The sequence below is a fragment of the Phalangium opilio genome, unplaced genomic scaffold (genome assembly GCF_054372755.1).
Source record: "Phalangium opilio isolate 3A_F unplaced genomic scaffold, DU_Popi_V2 ptg000011l_1, whole genome shotgun sequence".
In the NCBI taxonomy this organism is placed as follows: domain Eukaryota; kingdom Metazoa; phylum Arthropoda; class Arachnida; order Opiliones; family Phalangiidae; genus Phalangium; species Phalangium opilio.
Window position 1 is genome coordinate 7653898 of NW_028324147.1, and position 12414 is coordinate 7666311.

Here is a 12414-nt window from a genome sequence, read left to right on the forward strand (position 1 = left end):
ATTTAACAAGCAAGAAGCACGGGCATAAGTTTATCTTCATAAGTCTCTCTCTATCTATATACAAGTGTTTTTGAAAGGTCTGCCAGAAATCGCTTAAATCACCGGGTGTTTTCACTCAATAGACCATTTGAGGGAATGTACAAAGGGCATGTATTTAAGAGGGGGTAAAACTCCGCCTTCCATCTCGCTTTGTGGCGCCTGCGCTGTAGTGTTTTTGCATCATGGGAGTGCGCAGAGACGGATGGCAATGTATCAACCCCTTTGTATGTCCCAATACTGAGGCTGCCTACCCCCTTTTTTACATCGAAAAGGTCTATCAAAACACTGACCAACGCCATCTAGCAATTGCTCTCTTTACCCCAGAATGCAACGAGCTAATCTTCACATATTTTTCTACCAGCTTGACTGTAGTTAATAAGTTTTTCATGAACTGAAAACCACTCATGGTCTTAGCAATAACTACTAGAAAAACAACAAAACCCAAGTTTTTCATCGACATTTTAATCACACACAGACTCTTCCATTAAATGCATGCAGAGAAACCAACACACAGAATGGAGGCCGCCATTTTGAGTTATTTCCCTTGCGCCAAAAGGCAATGTCAGATTCTCGTCGGAGTTCACTAAACGTGGCGTGAAGCTAGTCAACTCCTACTGCCCTCTAACGGTGCTCCTTGGCGAGAGGTAAATAACCCAACTTCCTATTTTTCCGCTTGGTTACTTCTCTGTACTTTTCTGTCCGAATTAATGGGATGATCTATTAAGGTCCTCAATTGAAGCTCGGTCTACATTTGATAATAATTTGAACACGCAATACAAAAACCATTATTTTCAATCAAAAATATCCATTCTTGGGCCCTCTCCTTGATTAAGCATTGAAATCGGTTTCAGATGTTATCAGTTAAAGCGGTAATAATAATAATAATAATATTTATTTCGCAAAAATAATTCGCTGGCAACCACAGAGGCAAGCCTATATGTGGTGGTTACCGGGACAACACGAGACAACAATAAAGAGAACCATACAGAAAAAAAAAATTAAATATATAAATAAAATTACAAATTTTCACGTAACCAATTATTGAAGACAAAATTAGACACTAGAGACCGAAATCGTGGTATTGAAAGTGTACAATTTTGACGAATGTCGCAGGGCAGGCTATTCCACAATCGTACTATCCGGTAGAAATACGAGTTCTTTAAGGCCAGACATCTTGCGTATGGGACGAAGTAGGTGGGGACAGAATGCCTCGAGCTAACTCGGACAAAATCATCTAGATCAAAGATCGGAGATCGCGCAAGCCTAAGAAACGTCACTAAGTCAGATACGTCGCGGCGAGTCGTTAACGGTAAGAGATGGAGATTCTGTAGACGCCTAGCATAAGGGATGTGATTTGGTTTTCCTGGTAACAGTGCCGACTTTTAGTCATAAACTTGTACTATACCGTATAAGCAAGTTGATCATTTCGAAATAAAGCTGGTTTGGAATTTAAATCGAATTGATGGTATACCTTAACTTCAAAAGGATCCAAAGTTCCGAAACATACCGTTCGGTACAAAAAGGAAAAGGGTTGAAACGCCATTTTTAGTACGTGTGGCGATAAAACATGCGTTTTCACAGTTTTGCCACATTCCCGACTGATAAAATCATTGAAAGAAGTCCTCTTGTACCTGTGAGAGAGAAGAAAAAAAATAAATAAAATAAAAACTGTCACGAAACTTACCTTAAAAAGATAAGAAATGTAGTGTTTTTTTTTATCCCTAATTTATTGGCCGGTGAGAGTTGAGTTGTGGAGCGCACTTTTCAACCAAATGTCGGTCGGTTCCTTCAAAAAGTACCGCGCGCGCCGTCACAATCTTTCTTACAAGCGGTAAGAAACACCGATAAAAACTTCCAAGATTTTCCGGAGACAAAATGAATGACAAACATTTTCGCTTTTGATTTTCCCAATAAATTTTAATATATATATATTTTTTTTTCAAAGTGACTTTTAAATTATGAAAACATTCGTAAGTTAAAAATTTCTACTTTGAAAGGACACTCAGCTTACTGTTAGCAGGGTCTCTAAAGTCCCTGTTTTCCTGCAAGATCCTTAATCTAGCCTAAAATCGGTATTTGCAGGGTCCTTATTTAAAAAAAAAAACCTGCAGAAAAAACGTTTATTTAGTAAATAATCTAGGGGAGATATCTAGAAAAACTGTGTCCTTAAAGAGGTAACGAAAATTTGTCATTTTCAACCAAATTTTCTGTAAAAAATCCATCTAGACCACTGTTTTTTAAGATTGGAGTATTTTAGGAATGACCCCTTAAATTTAATTAATAAACGGAAAGACATTGATTTCCAATTTAATTAAGGGGTCATCCCTAAAACACTCAAATAATAACTCGAAAACAGTATCCCTTAGGGCAAAATATCATATAACATTTTCGACTCAAAATCGCCCAAAGAACATCCTTAATTTATTACAAACTTATCAGAAACACCCTGAGTATAAGATCAATTTTAATTTATTATTTCTTATTTTATCATTTTTGGAAAAAGAAAATATCGTGGCCCTTTACTTTAAAAAATTAACAAAATTAAGAAAAAGTGTCACAAGCAAAAAATTATAAAAACGATGGGTTACCTACCTAACCTACCACAAGTATATTTTACTCAGCTTTGAAACTACATTAAAAGTCCAAAGCCAGAGAACTAGCTGGTTTAACTGTCCACCTTGATGCACCGCCACCTAAGATGGATGATCTGTAGATTTTCTCCTTAAGCCTTGGATAAAAATTACCCTTGCGTGAATTCTTCTAGACTCCTATATACCTTTTCACGTCTTATGGAAAATTTTCCTTTAATCAGGAAAAAAAGAAAACCTTCTTTAATAGAAGCGATGATCTGATGTCCCCCACCACTCTTGTTAAACTATTCATGGTATAGAATTCGTTTAATTCTAACAAGAATACTAAAGTTAAACTTATTAGAAAACCGGTTAGCAAACCCTTTTCGAAAGGTAGGGCCGATTACGCCAAAAATTTATAAGATATGTTCCATAAGTTTCAAGGGGGCACAGTCGAGGGGATAATCACAAAGCGTTCATGGGATATGTTCCATAAGTATGACACTTCCATTGCTTCGTAATGCTAGAGACTTACAGCTCGAGCTAGTTCGAGAACGACAAGCGAGAATTGAAGTCCCTTACTCGGTTAATTTTGCGGGACTTCCATCTTCCTATTTAGTCTGCATTACTACGCCTTTGACAGCATCTCACCAGGCGTCGCTTTACTTGAATCTATGGTGTTTCGGCTACTTCACTTCACGACAAGCTCTCAGTAACCAGTGACAAACTTATGGAAGATATTTTATGAACTTATGATTAAACTTAATCATTTTAGCACTGTCAAGGGCAGGGCTTTTAAACATTAGATGGAATCCTTTTGTATCGTCCAAGGTACAGTCGTATACACCGATTGCGATAAGTGTATGTCCCTCGGCCCAAGTATCGCCTGCTTACATAGGGTTAAAACGGAACATTGATAGGACAGTATGTGGACAACAAAGACCTTAGATATTCCTTCATCGCTATACCAGTCCATCATTTGTTTGAAGCCATAACTAATGTCTTTGTTGTCCATGCGCAGACCCATTAAAGTTCAGTTTTAAGAAACACCTGATTCTATTTAACCCCGTGACTTTTGAAAAGGGGTCACGAAGTTGCAACATTCGTGTAAAACTTGAGCACTTCATGAAATTAAAGCTATGTTAAAAACGCAATTTCTTGTTTGGCGGGTAATTCGGCATTTTTTTTTTTTTTTTGGCGGGCTCTCCAATCTCTGTCGGGATGCGAAGATCTTTCCGCCCACGTGACAGCTATTTTGGGGAGGAAAAAACGCTTTTCACGCTTTTCCACTTAAAAAACACAAGGCTCCACCTTGTTAATTACGCCCACAAATAAAAGTCATCTTAGATACTCTTGAATTTTTCCTCACTTTTTTTTTCTTCTTTTCATTTTTTTTTTTTCCTTTCCCCATCTTCAAAACGGTTGAATTCTCATTATAAATTGTTAATTTATTGAAACTCATCACTAAAAGTGCGTAAAATAATTCATCCAAAGGAAAGAATCAGAGTAATTAAACTGATTCTGCCTGGCTTTCTCTACGTTATCCATATCAAGAGTAAATAAACGAAAGAATACGATACACTGCTATTTGAATGAACCCTAACTCGATTTTAGTCGCCGAAAGATAATTATTTGGACAAGTTACACAGTGTCGCTTTTGGGAGAAATTTGAATAAAAGATGATAGTGATAAAATAGGTGCTCCAGGTTTGGAAGAATCGTTGTGGAAAAAGGGGTAAATAAAGAATTCGACCTTCGTTTGCAATTGGGTTCGAAACTCGAGCGAGATATTCTTAACTAACAATCTCACTTGCCACGTTATAAAATATAATATTTACAATACAGGGTGTTTCTGATAAGTCTAGCATAAATTAAGAGGGATGTTCTTTGGGAAATCAATTTTGAGTCGAAAATGTAATTTCTATCTCCATTTTGTATTAAGGGACACTGTTTTCAAGTTAAGATTGGAGTATTTTACGGATGACCCCGTAAAGTTAATTAAAAAACTGAAAGACAATGATTTCTAATTTAATTAAGGGGTCATTCCTAAAACACTCAAATCATAACTCGAAAACAGTGTCCCTTGTGGCAAAATGGAGATAGAAGTTACATTTTCGACTCAAAATCGCCCAAAGAACACCCCTTAATTACTCTAGCCGTTACTAATTTCCAAGCACTGACCTTACAGTGATAGCTTGACATCAAAGTCATTACCCTTCAGCCTATCTCGCATATTTCAGCGCATGCAATTGTATTTTCTAGTATGGCTTATTTTTCAAAAAACCCCAAAATGCATGATCAATACCTCTTTACTAATTAGCTTAATAAGTCTAATGCGAACACGACCTTTTGAATATTGCTAACAGGTTTTTTTAAGAAAAATTTCTTTCCTTGGCATATTTTGGAGGCGTCAAACCTTTTTTATCGTATAATAAAAAAAGCCTCGTTATTGCGAGCGAGCATCACTCGCTTTTGGCCTGAGGATCTTCTTATAACTTGGTGGAATATAACATTTTTTCTTTGGTTTTCTTAGCTTTTTTTCTTCTGGTGGATAGTGTAAGAAGGATACGGGGAATAGGGGGGAGGGGGATGTTGGCGGAACATCAATCATCCAACCAATATTATGCTCGTTTTTGCACCAAAAATCCTTGTTCTCTTAGCATCCTTGTCTTCTCTTCTCTCTCCCATCTTTCTCTAGAGCCTCGGATGGATCTCTTTTCAGCGCGGCAGCTCTTTAGGGATGAATAAAAACGCTTGTTTGAATATCGTAGTAACCATCAAACGCCTTAGATTCTTTATATTTTTTGAAAAAGAAGTTTTCTTATTTTTCTTTCTTTTTTGATAGTTTTCTGGTCTTGGTTGGTATCGCGAGCTCTATTGCGCATCTTAAACGTTTTACAAATTTTTACCTGATAGCCACAAGGGTATAGTCCATTTAAACGCAATTATAATATTGAGGATGAATTCATTATTCCCTCAGTTTATTTATGCGATGCAATCAGATATTTTATTGTGTTAATCAAGACGCAGAGCTCGGTTTATTTATAAAGGCCGATATTGTGATATATTATGCATATATATACAGGGTGTTGCTGATCAGTCTGCCATAAATTAAGGGCGGTGTTCTTTGGGCGATTTTGAGTCGAAAATGTAACTTCTATCTTTATTTTGCCACAATTAGGGACAATGTTTTCAAGTTATGATTTGAGTGTTTTAGGGGTGACCCCTTCATTGAATTAGAAATCATTGTCTTAATCAGTTTCTTAATTAAATTTAAGGGGTCATCCGTAAAATGGTCCAATCTTAACTTGAAAACAGTGACCCGGACGGGAAAATGTCATAGATATTACATTTTCGAACCTTAATTTATGGCAGACTTATCAGAAACACCCTGTATAAATCAGATCGTAGTGTTTGTTTGTTTGTTCTTTATGCACGGTCACAATTCGATTATTTCTGAATTTAATTTACCAAACTGCAAGGTTGATATCATTAACACTAAAGGAAAGGTTCATTACAAGTGCTTTGTTATTTGGCTTCTTCTCAAGGTTGGGACGGAGGCGAGCCATTAAGCCCATTAAGAGCGTCTTATTCTGAACCCGTAAACTTTTATCTTTATGATTAACCTCTAAGCGTCGATTTAATAAATTTGAAAGTTGTAAACAATTAGTTTCTAAAAAAATAAACAATATCACGCGGCTATTCTCTAATTTCCCTCAATATCAATGTCGTATCTTACCCCTCCTTCCCTGCGTTAAAAACGTTTTCTCGTGCGAATAGATAATCTCCTCTTTAAACCATAAGTTTATAAGATATGTTCCATAAGTATGACACTAAATATACTTCGTAATGCTAGAGACTTACTGAGAGCTAGTTCGAAAACGACAAGCGAGAATTAATGGCTACACTAGGTTAAATTGCAGGACTTCCATCTCTCTATTTAGTTTATACTGAGCCTTTGACAGCGTCTCATCAGGCAAGAATCTATGGTCTACATCACTTCATGACAATATCTCAGTATCCTATTATGAACCTATCTTATGAACTTATGTTTAAACTAATACAGTTTACTTCACATATTCGTGGTAACATTTCACGTATTCTTCGCACGCCCGTTAAAACTATTCCATTTATAAGAAAAACACAGTCATCCCTAAATTACGTTAAGAGTTCAAAGATTGTAAAAACATAGTTTTCTAGATAAAATAAAATCGAATTTCAATTTGAAGCGATTCGCGAATGACTAATCGGAATGTTACCGTATAACTCATCTCTTTAAAAAAATAAACTTTGGCGGAAAATTCGTTTAAAGGGATACTTTAAGCTAGAATTTTCTCTTTTTTAATCGAAAGAGCGTTTAAAATAATGAATATTATCAATTGGAACCATGTTTTTATTTGTAATATTAAAGAAGATACGAGCAATTAAGTTTCCGTAATCGACATTACGCGTTAGGCTTTCCCGCTAAGCACTGGGGAGTACCCCTATTGGACGAATCTGTCAGGTGGTACTAGGCGTCCAATTGGGGTACTTCCTAGTACTTCGCGGGAAAGCCTAACGCGTAGTGTCCATTACGGAAATTTAATTTCTCGTATCTTCTTTAATATTATGGTTCCAATTTATTCATTATTCTATACGCTCCTTCGATTAAAAAATAGATCTATTAGGTGATTTTGCAATCTATGGCAGCACGCTCCAGCTTGTTTTAGGGTTTGTGCAATGTCACTACTGCGTCATAGGTTTATTGCAGGTAAAACATCATTTAGGGTGAAAAATCGATATATTCAAGATTAGAGTTAAATATTAATAATAATAATAAAAATCACCCGGTCACTCTAGAAATACAGCCGACTAAAACCTATTTTTAACCGAAATAGGACTTTGTGTGACGTCTCAAGAAACAGTTGCACGTGACCAGCCCGACTTTGCGAAATCACCTACCAAAGTATCCCTTTAAACTCTTGTATATTGGATAAAAGAAAAATTTTCCCGAGATAAATTTAAGAATAACAAATAAATATAAGTCTTCTCCGAAATTTGTGTATAAACGTTTGCGAAAAAAATTATTAGCCGGCCGATAAAACGCGATCTTTGGTTCGAAATTTACTTCTTCGAAAGCGTAGGGGAGAGAGAGAGGCTAAAATTTATTTATTTCAGAGGAAAAAGTCGTGAAAATATTTTTCCATGTTCTCAAATCTAGTTTTTCTTTTTTTCTTTTTCTTAAGAAAATAAAAATGACAATTCTCGCTCAGGGAATCAAGAGGTCAAACGATTACCATTCCACCCCGAATTTTACGGCTTTCGCTTTTTATCGACGTCGTAAAATATTCCCCGAAACATTCGAACTAAGTTGTAGTGTTTTATTTCCATTGCTTTTCTTTTTTCTTCTTTTCTCAAAAGCAAATTCAAAGTCCATTCTCCGAAATCGATAATACATGACACTGTAGTTTTATCCTTAAGTAGGCTGATATTTCTCAGGGTTTAGGGTCAACTGTTACGGGGTTAAATTATAGAAATTATAAAGGGGGGGGGTAAGAATAACATGGCCTAAAAGGCAATTCCATTAAATTTTGGGATTTTTTTTTTTTTTTAATTTCTAATGGATTAGGATTGTCAACCTGTGGTTGAAAAGGAGGATTTCAGATTTCACGGGGAATTATATAAGTAAACAAGGAAGATTTGTCGCTTTTCAATTTCGTGCAATTCATAAGATATGTTCCATAAGTTTGTCACTGATTACTGAGAGCTTGTCGTGAAGTGATAGAAGTAGGTCATAGATTCTCGTAAAGCGACTTCTGGTGAGGCGCTGTTAAAAGCTTAAGGCAGTCTAAATGGGAAAAAAATTCGCAAAATTAACCGAGTGTAGTCAATTCTCGCGTCATGCTTATGAAACATGCCTTATAAACTTATGGTGCAGTCATAAACCGCATGCCTCTACTTTGTTCCTGTTTTTAGGAGAGCCTTTAGATGGCGCTGGCAAAAGTCTCTACTTAACTTTTTTCTCGAATGAACTATGCCGACATTAGAAGCCCATATGGCAGACAATTTGATTTTATAGGCTTATGGTTATACTTGAAATTTATCCACTTTAAATAGACCATTTCGGAAATTACATTCAGTGAAACATGCATGATACACACTGGGACGTGGCCGCTATTGGGGTATTCTCCCTCACGCCTAAAATCAACGCCAGATGGAGCCCGAGTTCACTAAATGCGGGAGGCTAGCCGACTCGTACTGCCTCTAGCGCTGCTTCTTGGCGGCAAAAGGGAGAATAAATACCCCAATGGTGGCCTTACCCCTGAGTGTTGGTTTCTCTGCGTGTATTTTGTCCGAAATGGTCTATTTACGCGCCTTGATTTGCCCTAAAAATCCCCTTTCGATGGGAAGAAAACTGGTGTGAAACCAAGGCGCTAAATGACTACAATCTTCAAAAAAGGCGGGAAAAGAGAGAACGTCACGTGCATGAGGCCAAGAGCACGAGTGTTATACCTATAGAGTAGCGCGTGAACTGTCACCTTATAAACCGCCAACCCTGATTGATGAGTGAATCCATCGCCCATTTGTTTCGGTTTTAAAATGCAACACCCACGAACGTACCGCTTTTATTTCTTTCCAATAAACCATCCCGGATTGTAACTTTAACAGAATAGAACACGCTAAATGAAATGAACTACATTACATAAGCTACTAACCTCGCTCGCGAAGAGAGGAGATCTTTCGACAATGTACTGAAGTAGTTATAAAGGATACCTTGTCACTTAGGAAAACTATAACGTAGGCCCAGATAGCATTGATTAAACTACGTTATATTGAATTAACTGCGATGAAATAGACAGTTAAAACTTAGAGAATTGAATAACTCTAGAAGATTTTATTCCTGGGTTAGTTTAGGCTTAAGAGGTCCGCTCTTAAGAGTAAGAAATAAACAACCCGTTCACTTCAGTAGCAAGCAAAAAAGTGTCTCTTTATTGTTAACATCCAAATACAATCTTTTGGGGGGCCTCTTCGTGGAAAAGTACCACGAAGGGAAGGTATCTAAAAACAGGTCCGGTGCACGTGTGTCAATAAGAATGGGCTTGGTGAGTGAAAGGGTTTGAAATACATGTATCTAAGAGGGAAGGCTAGAGATACATGTATCAAGCTTGAAACGCCCGTTACATCACCCCCTCCCTACACGAGAGTTTGTCCCCTAAACTCTTAAAGAGTAGCAAGGTTTAAAGCTACCTAGGCCTGGGGTAGAAAAAAAAATAACCTAATATAGGGCTTCATCTTTAAAATGATGGGAATAAGGGACAATTACCGAAAACCTATATTCTGATGGGACTAGTTCAAAAGTAGCTACATTTTAAAGCTTACACAGGGTGCTAAAACGGTAATAAAGAAATCAATAGCCGTGGCACAATGCGAGAGGGGAGGCTTGAAAATAGTTGAATCTAGTAACCGTAGGATCAGAAAAATACACTTGTTTAACAATAAAAGTAATAACAGGTAGTAAACCGAATTCAAAAAATGTTAACAATTAGCAAGGTAACGAAATTAACAGGTAGTAAACCGAATTCAAAAATGTTAAAAATTAGCAAGGTAACGAAATTAACAGGTAGTAAACCGAATTCAAAAATGTTAAAAATTAGCAAGGTAACGAAATTAACAAACAGTCATATTTACATAGATACGTTAAAGGCAATATGGCCGAAATATTGAATATTATGAACAATACATCAAAATATAAATGGGAAACATATGTACAGAATAAAATTTCCTAGGTTCAGATTCTAAGCCGAATATTTTGCCGGGGCGCGTACACTCTGGCGCAGCGACATGTTTCTATACCGCCTAGTCTCGATCCGAGTGGGAACGGAAGTGGAAATTGGTTTCTTAGCACGTCGAATGGGTCGGTGACCGGAACCCGTTATTGGCTTAGGTGGCGGAAGCGCGATTGGCGCGTTTGAAAGGTCGGGCTCCCGAGAAACATATCGTTTCATGTTCTGAACATGGCCTGTTCCAATAAGTTTACCCGACATGTCATGAACGTGGAAGTTCACCTTGTTGGGGAATTGGTCCCCAAGTCGTAGAGGACCTTCCCAAATATCCGCGAGTTTTGCGTTGAAACCTTTCGAGGCGTCCGATTGGTAATGCGTTTTTAAGCAAATCAAATCACCTGGTTTCAATGTAATTTCACTTCTGTGTTTATCGTAGTGAGACTTTTGTTTCAATTTTTCTCGCGAGAGATGAGTTTTGACCTCCTCATTAATTTTCTCGAGTCGAGCTCTGGAGTTCTCGAGATAATCGGCTTGTTTTTGGGAGCGCGCCGGAGGGAGATTTCCTTGTAAAAACAGATCAAGGGGACCACATATTTTACGACTAGTCGCGAGTTCGAACGGAGTGAAACCAGTTGACTCATGGGTTGCACTGTTAATGGCGAAGGTGAAGTCCGAGATGTGTAAATCCCATTTTCTTTGGTCACCGTCGATGAATGCGCGCATCATTTGTTTTAAGTCGCGGTTGCTACGTTCCGTCGGGTTGGACTGAGGGTGATAAGTTGTAGTCCAACGTTGAGTCACGCCCCAAGATTTGCAGTAGGAGTCTAAATCAAGCGAGGTAAATTGCGAGCCTTGGTCGGATAAGAGGTATTTCGGGTAACCCCAAATGTTGAATACTCGGTCACGAAGAGTGGAAGCTATGACGTTTGTGGTAGCGCGTCGTATTGGAATAGCAGTCGTGAACCTAGTATAGCAGTCTATGACCACGAGGAGATATTTGTTTCCCTTCGAGCTAGGGTTGAAAGGCCCTTGTAAATCTGTGGCTAGCATTTCACCAGGGTACGAGGTCTGCGTTGAGACCATGTGGCCCATGGGTTTTGAGTTCCTGGGTTTAGAAACCTGGCACGTGTGGCAAGAACGGACGTAGGACTTTATATCGCGGTTCATCTTGTGCCAAAAAAGGTTGGCGGCGGCGCGAAGAGTCGTTTTTCTAATTCCAAAGTGACCGGAAAGAGGGTGGTCGTGTATTTGTTTCAAGAACTTGGTTTTCAAGGCTTCGGGAACCACGAGTTTCAAAATTTCTGTACCCTCGGGGTCGGTTGGTGGGCAAACGCGGTACAAGACTTCGTTTTGCAACGTAAAAAACTTAGAGACGTCGGTTTGGGTACCGGTTTCCTTTCCCTTGGCGAGTGCTTCAAATATTGGTATAAGGGAGGGATCGAGTTTTTGTTCCCATGCGATTGTTGACCATTCCTCGAAAGAATCCAGTTCCAACGAGCAGACTTGGGGATATTCTTGGTTGGCCTCGCCCTCAAGACTTTCGACTAAGGTGCACAGTAGTGTTTGATCAGTCGCACTTGGAGGGACAGCGGCACGTGATAGTGCGTCTGGCACGGCGTTTAAGTTTCCGGCCCTATGTTCTATTGAAAATGGCATAAATTCTTGAAGACGGAGGACCCATCTGGCCAGGCGGCCTGTAAGCGAGGGTTTCGAAAAGAGCCAAGTTAAGGCAGCATGGTCCGTCACGACATTGAATGTCTGGCCTTCGATATATTCGCGCCATTTTTCTAAGGCCCAAATTACTGCCAAGAGCTCGAGTTCAGTGGCACTGTACTGTCGTTCAGGTTGACTAAGGGTGCAGCTTGCGAAAGAGATAACTATCTCCTTATTGTCTATATGCTGAACCAAAACTGCTCCTAATCCAACTTGACTAGCGTCTGTGCGAATCGTGAAGGGATACTCAAAGTTAGGGTAACCAAGTATGGGTGCTGAGACAAGTTTATTTTTTAAGCTCTCAAATGACGTCTGACATGCGTCACTCCA

General features: G+C 38.4%; 1 long non-coding RNA gene across 7 annotated transcripts; it reads right to left on the reverse strand.

Annotated features, from left to right (window-relative positions):
* Positions 1-569: 569 nt before the first annotated feature.
* LOC149710187 (uncharacterized) lies at positions 570-6878 on the reverse strand. 7 transcript variants are annotated; one of them, XR_016376936.1, is made up of 4 exons: positions 6348-6878; positions 6127-6281; positions 1547-5340; positions 570-1476 (listed from the first exon to the last, which is right to left on the reverse strand). It is a non-coding gene; the product is annotated as an uncharacterized LOC149710187 (long non-coding RNA). The 7 variants fall into 7 exon arrangements; XR_016376932.1 differs by having other exon boundaries at positions 1547-1670; positions 1724-5340; positions 6127-6878; XR_016376924.1 differs by lacking the exon at positions 6127-6281 and having other exon boundaries at positions 6473-6878.
* Positions 6879-12414: the final 5536 nt, after the last annotated feature.